Source organism: Triturus cristatus, chromosome 7, assembly GCF_964204655.1.
Source record: "Triturus cristatus chromosome 7, aTriCri1.1, whole genome shotgun sequence".
NCBI classification, from domain to species: Eukaryota; Metazoa; Chordata; class Amphibia; order Caudata; family Salamandridae; genus Triturus; species Triturus cristatus.
The window spans coordinates 294,253,879-294,266,781 of NC_140590.1; the positions used below are offsets into that span (position 1 = coordinate 294,253,879).

General features: G+C 46.6%; 1 protein-coding gene across 2 annotated transcripts in view; it reads left to right on the forward strand.

Moving 5' to 3' along the window:
* Positions 1-11,325: 11,325 nt before the first annotated feature.
* Positions 11,326-12,903, forward strand: part of PTH2 (parathyroid hormone 2) — a 149,026-nt gene continuing 147,448 nt past the window's right edge. For both annotated transcript variants that reach the window (XM_085616332.1, XM_085616334.1), the window contains exon 1: positions 11,326-12,888. The gene's annotated coding sequence lies outside the window, so the exon portion shown is untranslated. The remainder of the gene's footprint in view (positions 12,889-12,903) is intronic.

Below are 12,903 nucleotides of genomic sequence, written 5' to 3' on the forward strand. Positions count from 1 at the left end.
CGATGAGAAAGCCACTCAACTTGCTCAAATTCATCATAAAAGGCTCTCCTCTGGATTCTGCACCCCCACATGCTATTTTCAAGGTGACTGCGGTGGTCCGTCTCTCCCAAATGAAAATCCTCAATAAATCACTTCAATCGGGACTGGTTTCCCAGGCCTGGAAACACGCTATATTTAAACCCATCCTAAAAAAAAAACATGTCTGGACCCTGACACTTTGAGCAATCTGCATCCCTTCTCCCTCTGGGTAAACTTGTGCAAAAACATGTTAACCAATCTTTGGTCAAATTCCTGGAAGAGAACAAACTTCTCCATCCCACGCAGATGGGCTTCCGTGCCCTCCATAGTACCGAAGCAGCACTTCTGGCTGTCACAGAGGAACTTAAATGCTTACTTGATGGCGGAGGATTGGTCGCTATTATACTACCTGACCTTAGAGCAGTGTTCGACACCGTCAACCACGCCCTGCTAAAAAACAGACTGAGGGAAACTGGTATCCAGGGCAAAGCCTGCGAGTGGCTATGCTCTTTTCTAGATGACCAGTCGATCCAAGTCATGGATCAGGACTGCCTCTGACAGCCTGCCTCTTAAGTCCGGAGTGCCACAGGGCTCTTCCTTAAGCCCTACCAGATTTAATTCTGGCAGCTTGCCAACATAATACAGGAATTTAAGATCTTAGGCATTTTGTATGCAGACACTCAGTTGATCGTCGCGCTGCCCCAGGATTACCATCAGGGAGACTCTTTATTGGGGCCCTTCCTGGAAAAACTGGCCAACTGGATGTCAGATAGTTTTTTTTAAACTGAACGATAAGACCAAATTTATGATCCTGGGAAATATTGACATCCCAAGACCCAACAATTGGCCTCCTTGTTTGGGTGTGCCTCCAGTTCCCAAACTGGTTGTAAAAAATTTAGGTATGTGGCTCAACAGCACACTTTCAATGTGCGAACAGGCAAATCATTTGTCAGGCGTCTGCTTTGGACTCCGGAGGACGCTCAGTAAGATGTTATAACTGATTCCGGAGCAACTCAGGAAAACAGTGGTGCAGTCCTTGATAGTCTCCAGTCTGGACAATGGGAACTCCCTATATCTGGGCTCTCTCAAGTATGTGATCAAGAGGCTCGAGACTGTGCAGAACTCAGCCACCAGGCCCCTGCTTAAACTTCATTGATAAGCGCCAGTTAGAGAATCCTTGAAACTACTCCACTGGCTTCCCTTAGCGTCAAGAATAAAATTTAAAGTCCTCTGTTTCGCTCACAGAGCTATAAATAACAAAGGCCCACCAAAACTTTGATCCTTGATCTCATGCTATACACCTTCAAGATCTTTAAGATCCTCCCAAGCTCACCTCACCACCAGAATTAAAAAAATTCAGATGAGGAGGTAGCTCTTTCTCCCACTTTGTCTTCCGTTGGACCTCAGAGGGCAGAAAAATGAACTAATATTTACGAAAAAAGTTGAAGACCTGGCTATTTCCATCTAGGTCTTTCGCTCACTACAGTTCTTATAGTCAGCGCGGGGAAGCCTCCGGGTAGACAGGCGCTATATAAATCACATAAATAACTGGGATATTGACGGCGGCAGCCTGTGGTATAGTCTGAGCTGAATACTGCCTGTACTCGAGCTGGTGGAGACGTGTGCTCACTGTCACAAGTCTTCACACTTGCACAAAACAACGGCTGTAGACAGAACTGGGGATCTAGGCAGGTGTGTGGTGTAGTGCTTTTCGGTCAAAGGCTAAAAGAAGTAGGTTAGCCTCATATGTTACGTGGTGTTTCTGGGTGATCCCATGTAAATCAAAGGGCATTAAATCAGGCGACTACCATTGGGGTGCAGGTGGGGGGGGGGGGGGGCGGGATCTCGAAGCAGGGCTGAGGCATAAACGCTGGGTGGTCAACCAAAAGAAACAGGACAAGTATTCCCACCCTTTACCCAGCAGGCTTTCCAACCACTGAGACACAGAGCAATCATGGCGAAAAAGGTTTGGAGTGTAGTAAAACTCTACCCACTCACTGAAACCCCCAACTCTCAGGTGTTCATTTTTGTTAAGTGCATGTGTGCCCAGCTACAATGGTTGTTTTAGGGTGGTGAATTAAAAGGGTTCTCTGTCCAGTTTGCCAGCAGTCCACGGGATGGGCGTTTAACATAGCCATTTAATGGTGTTAAGCAAACGAGTATGTTGGGGGACAGTGTGCCACATCACTCCCACCCCCCAAAAAGGTGAGTCTTTTCTTTCATTTATGATATCTACAAGTGGAGACAACACTCTGGGTGGCTGAAGAGGACCAGACAGTGTCTGCACATGACTGGGAGAAAAGGAATCTGCTTTCAGCGACTCCAAGGGGATTGCAGGCAGCGCCCACATTGCACTCCAAGATTTGGTGATCCAAAAGGGAGACAGACCTCACACAGGGAGACCTCCACGCCGTCCAAACCGGCTTGGTAGAAGCTGCCAAGCTGTGTGGAAGCACCATCTTCATTGGGTCCAAATATTTGCCAGACTGGCATGGTGAGGCGCCCTGTTACATAGCGCTGTGGATGGCCCCAGGAGGAAACCAATCGAGCCAGCGGATGTTTCCAAACAAATGCCTGGGAGAGCATCTAGCACAGCCTTATCAACCCAGGGCACCTGGAGCTTTGCACCTAGGTTGCGGTTGCAGCTTACGGAAGGAGGGATGCAAGTTTTTTGGGACTACAGATAGTCAGCCATGGCACTGGCAGGCAGCACTTTTTTTTTAAAAAGCAGAAAAGGGAATCAAACCGGTTGAGGGAGATGTAGGCCTCTCTTACAGCGTGGTGGCTAAGAGGTACATTTGTTAAGGAAGCACACTGGCAGGGAGGTGTGCAGGAGGAAGGCCACTCGCCTTTGGATGTCTTACGGCAGGGCGAGTATGCCGGAAGTGGGGGGGAAGCAAGCAGAGACTGCACTCGCAGCCTAGACCCACCAAATGGCAGGGCGCAAAACGGACAAACCAGGTAGGGAGTTGGGGGCCTACCTACAGGAAGAGGCTATTCCCCCACTTAATCCAACAGGGAACTTTGACCCATAAAACGGCATGTATGATGGCCTGAACAAATTGTGGTGTCACAAGTATGGTAGACAGATAACGCGATTGTGATAGGTCGGAAATGATTTATGACCAGTCAGCCATTGTGAGTTCTGATCGTTCACGTGATTCACAAGCCTGTCAAAATGAGGACTGCTAAATGGATGGATGGATTAATGAACTAATGTACGATTTATAAGCTTGTCAAAATGATTAGACATCTTGCGATGTTGGTTCATGGCCTGTCATAGTGGGTTATGACCATGGTACTGTAACAAGCATTAATTCGTACATGTTGCAAAATAAACTGTTGCCCACTTATACCACAAGACATGTTGGCAAACCTTATTGGATAATATGTGAAGGATGACATGTATGGCAGTTTGGGAGCGGGCCCAGTGCAGGGGTTATTACTAGGACACTTTGGGAGGTACGAATCACTGTTCCATAGCCTCTTGTTAAACTGAGATCAGCTTGCATTACAGGACTGAGTAATCACAAAGCAGCAATTCATTGGTGTATGCTCCTGCAAGAGGGATAGCGCACTACCTAAAAACATTAATATTTGTAAAAGGTGATGGTACGTTAGGAGAAAATGGAACTCCAGCTAAGCAAACCAAGGTTCTGCCCAGATCATACCTGCACTGCATAGGTCTCACCAGCACACTTCTGCCCAACAGTGATTTTATACCTTATGTTGTATAGTAGCATTTATATAGCACTTCATTTCACAAGTAGCACATTATACTGCAGGGAGAAGGCAGAGTGTTGCATTCATATTAATTCTCCTTTGGAAGTATTTAGGTATGGTGAGAAACCAGAGAAGTGCTCTCATCTGGGGTGCATCTCCTAGAAGTTGATGTATTTGACATCTTTGTTTTTCTCGTATTGCCTGACTGATTAATGGACTTTAAGGTCTACAAATCACCCTACTGGGCCACTGGCTAGATCAGTTGTGTAGCTACCCACCAGTTCTGATCCAAACTTTAAATGTAAGCTGCCCACATCTCAGTCTGCCTCACCCAGCAGGTTACCATACACAGCCAACCTGCTGAACACCTATTGGACCAGATTTCTCAATTCGCATCACTCAAGCCACCTTCCATGACCTGGACAGACCACACCCTCAATGTCCGCATACCCATCCTGCACCACCATTAAGCCAAGCCACAGCAAGGGAAGAAAAAAACCAAAATCACTGTATAGGTCTGGGTTTCAGTCTTATCCGCACATTGACCGGATCACACCAGCACCTTACCAAAAGCCATTAGAAACCTACACATCAGTCAGACATCCACATGGTCTTTGATAGAGGACGCAGCAGCCCCTCTTTCTCCTGGACCACTACAGCATTGGACATGGTCTCACATCTGCAGGCACCTACTCAAGATGGTCAGAGTATCTATTCTCTACTGGAGCTGCATGTTCTCATGCAAGATAGAACACAAGCTGTCAGCCTGGCACCTTACTCATGGGAAGCCCAAAAACTAATTTGTCCCTTGAGGTTCATCACTCAGCGCGACTCTTCAAATCATACATGATCCCCTCTGGACAACATCATCCATGCACACATCAACATCCTCTCCTACACTGAGAATGTGCAACTTAGTCTTAGACAAGGCACCCAAAAGAAGAAACAAGTTCACCACCTGCATGAACTCTGAAAACTATTTCCAATTCAATGAGAAATATTACAGACAAAGGAAGGGTACGTCTATGGGTGCAATTTTTGCCCCGAACTTTGCCATCCTTTACGTCGATGAAATAGAGAGAACATTCATCCTCAATGAACTCAACCCACACCGCAATAAAATTAAAAACTGGTACCGTTACATCGACGATGTGTTCATGATCTGGCATGGCTCGGAATTAGAACTCGATTTCTGCTCTTGGCTTAACTGCCAACCGGATCTCAAGTTCACACATGACTCCAATAATCACTCTATAAACTACCTGGATGTGACTGTCATTCACACTGAGGGTACCCTGTACACCACTCAGTACAGAAAACCCACCGAGCGCAACATTCCTTGTACCCAGCACTTTGCAAGTAATGCGCACTGCCACACGGCATGTTAATTCTACGAGCGCCCACTGGGTACTTACTACGATACAGCCCGACCATCCTAAGTCAGTGGTCACACGGTATCACCATCAGAGTTGCCTGCTGTACTCACCAGGCACCCCACGTGTATAGTTTGCACTCCAAACCGTCCTATTGTTTTATTTGATTCCATTGCTTGTCTTGCTTATCACTTCTTTACCGATAGATTTCACAGGGCGCCACGCGTCCTTTTAGCACTTGTCAGTGATTAGCCTTAGACAACAGCAGCATGCCACACAAGCACAGTGTGTGTGTTGCCACAGATATGACCGTCTGATAGTGTTGGTTCCCTCACAGCACGTAAGACTGCATTTTATAGTTGCTGCGATATTCCGCACAATATGTCACTGTTATACATATCTCTGTGCTGTGTTCTTTCTCCCACAGGTCTTTTTTTCGCTGCAGTGTCCGCCAATGTGTAGACACCTGTTCCACACACCGTAGCGAGTGTGTAGGTAATTAACCTTTTAATTTTTTTCACCAATCACGTGGCACCTTTCACTTTGCCACTCACTTCACTCACTGGTCCTGACGAAAGCCCCTTGACACCCTGATGTGGGCTGAAACATGTAAACCTACCACACATACAACTATTAGAAACTAATTTCTTTCGTAGTTGCACCACATAGTCTCATTTTTAACATATCCTGAGCCGCCAATAATAAACTTCCCACGGCAAGGATTCTCAGAGATATTTTTAAACCTTCACTACATCACATCCTTGCACCACACCAGCTCCGCTGTAGTCAGGCATCGTAGCACAACCGGGGGGCATTCAGCCACCCGGTTGGGACCCCTATGATGAAGCATGACACCAACTAGGTTGGTGTGTGAGGGGTCTTTTAACTTACCTAGTGGGTTCCCAAGCACTGTCACAGTGATTATACCAACACCACTGGGTTCGTCCAGCTTTGATAAAACTGATACTATGACCACCTTGGTGGCCGGCAGAAAATCCTGACCGCTAGCCAGATGACAAATATTTAGTAAGCGTTGCGTCACCTAGGAGCAGATGCCCTGGCGAGAATATCACCAGTCGTTGTGCACCTGCAAATGGGAAGCGACATATGACTGGATATCGGCTGTAGCAATGTCCACATAGTAGGTAGAGTAAATAAGTGGAGTGCTATCCTAATCGAGCCGCCGCACCAAAGGAAATCTTTAAGCATAGCATTCAGCTGCCCGAACCAGAGCTGTGGCATAAGATTGGGATGATTATGTAGTTGATGGAGAAGCCAAATCATTTTAAAGATAGCCGAGTGGCCGTCAAGAGATAGGGTAAACTCGCCCACGACTTAAGTTCCTTTTTAACATTGGCTAAGTCTATCAATATTTCTGGATATTTCTAGTCAATCCGTCACAAAAACCCCCAAGTATATCAAACCTTCTCGGGTCTGGGAGAGATCTGAAGCCCAGCTATAATCAGACTTGAGGCCGCTCCAGGGGCCACAAAGAATTTATTGATGTTCATATATAATCCTGAGGAAACACGGAATATCTGCATATTCTGTAAAATACATGGGGCCCGATCTGCAAGGGTTGGAAAGGGAAAAAAAAAAATAATTATATATATATATATATATATATTCACCAAAAGTGCCTCTCCAGACAAGGACGCTACTCCGTAGTCAGTTACGTTCAAACAGAACCTTTAATTTCGGAAAATTGCAAATTACGACTGTTTTCCCAAATCCCCGACGCGTTTCGAAGCTAACGAGCCTCTTCCTCATGGGGCAACAAATGGCAAAACACGGTACTGCCACAACTCTTTATACCCACAGTGCACGCAATCTCCAGTGATGCATGCTGGTAGTTGTCAGCCAATTCTTCCCCTCCATTAGGGTCCGTGTGTATTTTTGCCAAACACAGTTTTTTTTTTGTCGTTTTATTTTCATTTTCTAGCCCTCCAGTGGGCTCCAGGCGTGATGTGCAGCTTTCCCCAATTTGAACTGTCCACGCTGTTTTCACGGACACACAGTTGTGACCATGCAGAACTGCCAACATTTTCTAGGCAGGCGGTGCATCCTTCGTGGCTGAGGCCGCCACGTATTGTATTCACCAAAAGTGCCTCTCCAGACAAGGACGCTACTCCGTAGTCAGTTACGTTCAAACAGAACCTTTAATTTCGGAAAATTGCAAATTACGACTGTTTTCCCAAATCCCCGACGCGTTTCGAAGCTAACGAGCCTCTTCCTCATGGGGCAACAAATGGCAAAACACGGTACTGCCACAACTCTTTATACCCACAGTGCACGCAATCTCCAGTGATGCATGCTGGTAGTTGTCAGCCAATTCTTCCCCTCCATTAGGGTCCGTGTGTATTTTTGCCAAACACAGTTTTTTTTTGTCGTTTTATTTTCATTTTCTAGCCCTCCAGTGGGCTCCAGGCGTGATGTGCAGCTTTCCCCAATTTGAACTGTCCACGCTGTTTTCACGGACACACAGTTGTGACCATGCAGAACTGCCAACATTTTCTAGGCAGGCGGTGCATCCTTCGTGGCTGAGGCCGCCACGTATTGTATTCACCAAAAGTGCCTCTCCAGACAAGGACGCTACTCCGTAGTCAGTTACGTTCAAACAGAACCTTTAATTTCGGAAAATTGCAAATTACGACTGTTTTCCCAAATCCCCGACGCGTTTCGAAGCTAACGAGCCTCTTCCTCATGGGGCAACAAATGGCAAAACACGGTACTGCCACAACTCTTTATACCCACAGTGCACGCAATCTCCAGTGATGCATGCTGGTAGTTGTCAGCCAATTCTTCCCCTCCATTAGGGTCCGTGTGTATTTTTGCCAAACACAGTTTTTTTTTGTCGTTTTATTTTCATTTTCTAGCCCTCCAGTGGGCTCCAGGCGTGATGTGCAGCTTTCCCCAATTTGAACTGTCCACGCTGTTTTCACGGACACACAGTTGTGACCATGCAGAACTGCCAACATTTTCTAGGCAGGCGGTGCATCCTTCGTGGCTGAGGCCGCCACGTATTGTATTCACCAAAAGTGCCTCTCCAGACAAGGACGCTACTCCGTAGTCAGTTACGTTCAAACAGAACCTTTAATTTCGGAAAATTGCAAATTACGACTGTTTTCCCAAATCCCCGACGCGTTTCGAAGCTAACGAGCCTCTTCCTCATGGGGCAACAAATGGCAAAACACGGTACTGCCACAACTCTTTATACCCACAGTGCACGCAATCTCCAGTGATGCATGCTGGTAGTTGTCAGCCAATTCTTCCCCTCCATTAGGGTCCGTGTGTATTTTTGCCAAACACAGTTTTTTTTTGTCGTTTTATTTTCATTTTCTAGCCCTCCAGTGGGCTCCAGGCGTGATGTGCAGCTTTCCCCAATTTGAACTGTCCACGCTGTTTTCACGGACACACAGTTGTGACCATGCAGAACTGCCAACATTTTCTAGGCAGGCGGTGCATCCTTCGTGGCTGAGGCCGCCACGTATTGTATTCACCAAAAGTGCCTCTCCAGACAAGGACGCTACTCCGTAGTCAGTTACGTTCAAACAGAACCTTTAATTTCGGAAAATTGCAAATTACGACTGTTTTCCCAAATCCCCGACGCGTTTCGAAGCTAACGAGCCTCTTCCTCATGGGGCAACAAATGGCAAAACACGGTACTGCCACAACTCTTTATACCCACAGTGCACGCAATCTCCAGTGATGCATGCTGGTAGTTGTCAGCCAATTCTTCCCCTCCATTAGGGTCCGTGTGTATTTTTGCCAAACACAGTTTTTTTTTGTCGTTTTATTTTCATTTTCTAGCCCTCCAGTGGGCTCCAGGCGTGATGTGCAGCTTTCCCCAATTTGAACTGTCCACGCTGTTTTCACGGACACACAGTTGTGACCATGCAGAACTGCCAACATTTTCTAGGCAGGCGGTGCATCCTTCGTGGCTGAGGCCGCCACGTATTGTATTCACCAAAAGTGCCTCTCCAGACAAGGACGCTACTCCGTAGTCAGTTACGTTCAAACAGAACCTTTAATTTCGGAAAATTGCAAATTACGACTGTTTTCCCAAATCCCCGACGCGTTTCGAAGCTAACGAGCCTCTTCCTCATGGGGCAACAAATGGCAAAACACGGTACTGCCACAACTCTTTATACCCACAGTGCACGCAATCTCCAGTGATGCATGCTGGTAGTTGTCAGCCAATTCTTCCCCTCCATTAGGGTCCGTGTGTATTTTTGCCAAACACAGTTTTTTTTTTGTCGTTTTATTTTCATTTTCTAGCCCTCCAGTGGGCTCCAGGCGTGATGTGCAGCTTTCCCCAATTTGAACTGTCCACGCTGTTTTCACGGACACACAGTTGTGACCATGCAGAACTGCCAACATTTTCTAGGCAGGCGGTGCATCCTTCGTGGCTGAGGCCGCCACGTATTGTATTCACCAAAAGTGCCTCTCCAGACAAGGACGCTACTCCGTAGTCAGTTACGTTCAAACAGAACCTTTAATTTCGGAAAATTGCAAATTACGACTGTTTTCCCAAATCCCCGACGCGTTTCGAAGCTAACGAGCCTCTTCCTCATGGGGCAACAAATGGCAAAACACGGTACTGCCACAACTCTTTATACCCACAGTGCACGCAATCTCCAGTGATGCATGCTGGTAGTTGTCAGCCAATTCTTCCCCTCCATTAGGGTCCGTGTGTATTTTTGCCAAACACAGTTTTTTTTTTTGTCGTTTTATTTTCATTTTCTAGCCCTCCAGTGGGCTCCAGGCGTGATGTGCAGCTTTCCCCAATTTGAACTGTCCACGCTGTTTTCACGGACACACAGTTGTGACCATGCAGAACTGCCAACATTTTCTAGGCAGGCGGTGCATCCTTCGTGGCTGAGGCCGCCACGTATTGTATTCACCAAAAGTGCCTCTCCAGACAAGGACGCTACTCCGTAGTCAGTTACGTTCAAACAGAACCTTTAATTTCGGAAAATTGCAAATTACGACTGTTTTCCCAAATCCCCGACGCGTTTCGAAGCTAACGAGCCTCTTCCTCATGGGGCAACAAATGGCAAAACACGGTACTGCCACAACTCTTTATACCCACAGTGCACGCAATCTCCAGTGATGCATGCTGGTAGTTGTCAGCCAATTCTTCCCCTCCATTAGGGTCCGTGTGTATTTTTGCCAAACACAGTTTTTTTTTGTCGTTTTATTTTCATTTTCTAGCCCTCCAGTGGGCTCCAGGCGTGATGTGCAGCTTTCCCCAATTTGAACTGTCCACGCTGTTTTCACGGACACACAGTTGTGACCATGCAGAACTGCCAACATTTTCTAGGCAGGCGGTGCATCCTTCGTGGCTGAGGCCGCCACGTATTGTATTCACCAAAAGTGCCTCTCCAGACAAGGACGCTACTCCGTAGTCAGTTACGTTCAAACAGAACCTTTAATTTCGGAAAATTGCAAATTACGACTGTTTTCCCAAATCCCCGACGCGTTTCGAAGCTAACGAGCCTCTTCCTCATGGGGCAACAAATGGCAAAACACGGTACTGCCACAACTCTTTATACCCACAGTGCACGCAATCTCCAGTGATGCATGCTGGTAGTTGTCAGCCAATTCTTCCCCTCCATTAGGGTCCGTGTGTATTTTTGCCAAACACAGTTTTTTTTTGTCGTTTTATTTTCATTTTCTAGCCCTCCAGTGGGCTCCAGGCGTGATGTGCAGCTTTCCCCAATTTGAACTGTCCACGCTGTTTTCACGGACACACAGTTGTGACCATGCAGAACTGCCAACATTTTCTAGGCAGGCGGTGCATCCTTCGTGGCTGAGGCCGCCACGTATTGTATTCACCAAAAGTGCCTCTCCAGACAAGGACGCTACTCCGTAGTCAGTTACGTTCAAACAGAACCTTTAATTTCGGAAAATTGCAAATTACGACTGTTTTCCCAAATCCCCGACGCGTTTCGAAGCTAACGAGCCTCTTCCTCATGGGGCAACAAATGGCAAAACACGGTACTGCCACAACTCTTTATACCCACAGTGCACGCAATCTCCAGTGATGCATGCTGGTAGTTGTCAGCCAATTCTTCCCCTCCATTAGGGTCCGTGTGTATTTTTGCCAAACACAGTTTTTTTTTTGTCGTTTTATTTTCATTTTCTAGCCCTCCAGTGGGCTCCAGGCGTGATGTGCAGCTTTCCCCAATTTGAACTGTCCACGCTGGTATTTAATGTGAGTTCCATCCTCACAATTCATGGCACCCGCCTTAAGAGTTCGGCGCAAACCTGCTTTGGTGGAAATTGGAGCTGTATGTGTAACAGGAGCCTGAACCGTCTCAAAAGGATTTCTCTGTCGACCAAAGGTCGTGAATTATTCAAATTCATGGCACACAGTGATTCTACTGCTGCCACCGGATTTATCCTGGCTTTCAAACTGAGGCTTGGCGAGGGGACTTAATGCACGGCGATATGGTGGTGAAAACATCGGAAATGCTCTGAATAGCAGCTGGCATGCCATACCAGTAAGAACTTTGATTTTTGCATAACAAAACATTCACCATGCAACAAAAGTCGATATGGCCAAGGTTGTTATAAATTCGAACACTGTCTTGCTGAGAGGGCAGCCTGGGGAGGTGAATTTCATTTGAGTCCTTCCTCAGTTACCACCATTTGAAAGCGCCAATCATGTAAGCCCTTATGTGTTTAAAAGACGCGCCGTGCATTTGGACATTGTTATATCTTTTAAAAAGCACTGATGAAAGCTAATGCTGAAACGCGTCTGCTAATGATTAAAAGATGATTTCAACAGTCCCCGTGAGTGCCTAAAGCGTGCATCATTAGTGCAAGCGTCGGAGCTGGTATTTAATGTGAGTTCCATCCTCACAATTCATGGCACCCGCCTTAAGAGTTCGGCGCAAACCTGCTTTGGTGGAAATTGGAGCTGTATGTGTAACAGGAGCCTGAACCGTCTCAAAAGGATTTCTCTGTCGACCAAAGGTCGTGAATTATTCAAATTCATGGCACACAGTGATTCTACTGCTGCCACCGGATTTATCCTGGCTTTCAAACTGAGGCTTGGCGAGGGGACTTAATGCACGGCGATATGGTGGTGAAAACATCGGAAATGCTCTGAATAGCAGCTGGCATGCCATACCAGTAAGAACTTTGATTTTTGCATAACAAAACATTCACCATGCAACAAAAGTCGATATGGCCAAGGTTGTTATAAATTCGAACACTGTCTTGCTGAGAGGGCAGCCTGGGGAGGTGAATTTCATTTGAGTCCTTCCTCAGTTACCACCATTTGAAAGCGCCAATCATGTAAGCCCTTATGTGTTTAAAAGACGCGCCGTGCATTTGGACATTGTTATATCTTTTAAAAAGCACTGATGAAAGCCAATGCTGAAACGCGTCTGCTAATGATTAAAAGATGATTTCAACAGTCCCCGTGAGTGCCTAAAGCGTGCATCATTAGTGCAAGCGTCGGAGCTGGTATTTAATGTGAGTTCCATCCTCACAATTCATGGCACCCGCCTTAAGAGTTCGGCGCAAACCTGCTTTGGTGGAAATTGGAGCTGTATGTGTAACAGGAGCCTGAACCGTCTCAAAAGGATTTCTCTGTCGACCAAAGGTCGTGAATTATTCAAATTCATGGCACACAGTGATTCTACTGCTGCCACCGGATTTATCCTGGCTTTCAAACTGAGGCTTGGCGAGGGGACTTAATGCACGGCGATATGGTGGTGAAAACATCGGAAATGCTCTGAATAGCAGCTGGCATGCCATACCAGTAAGAACTTTGATT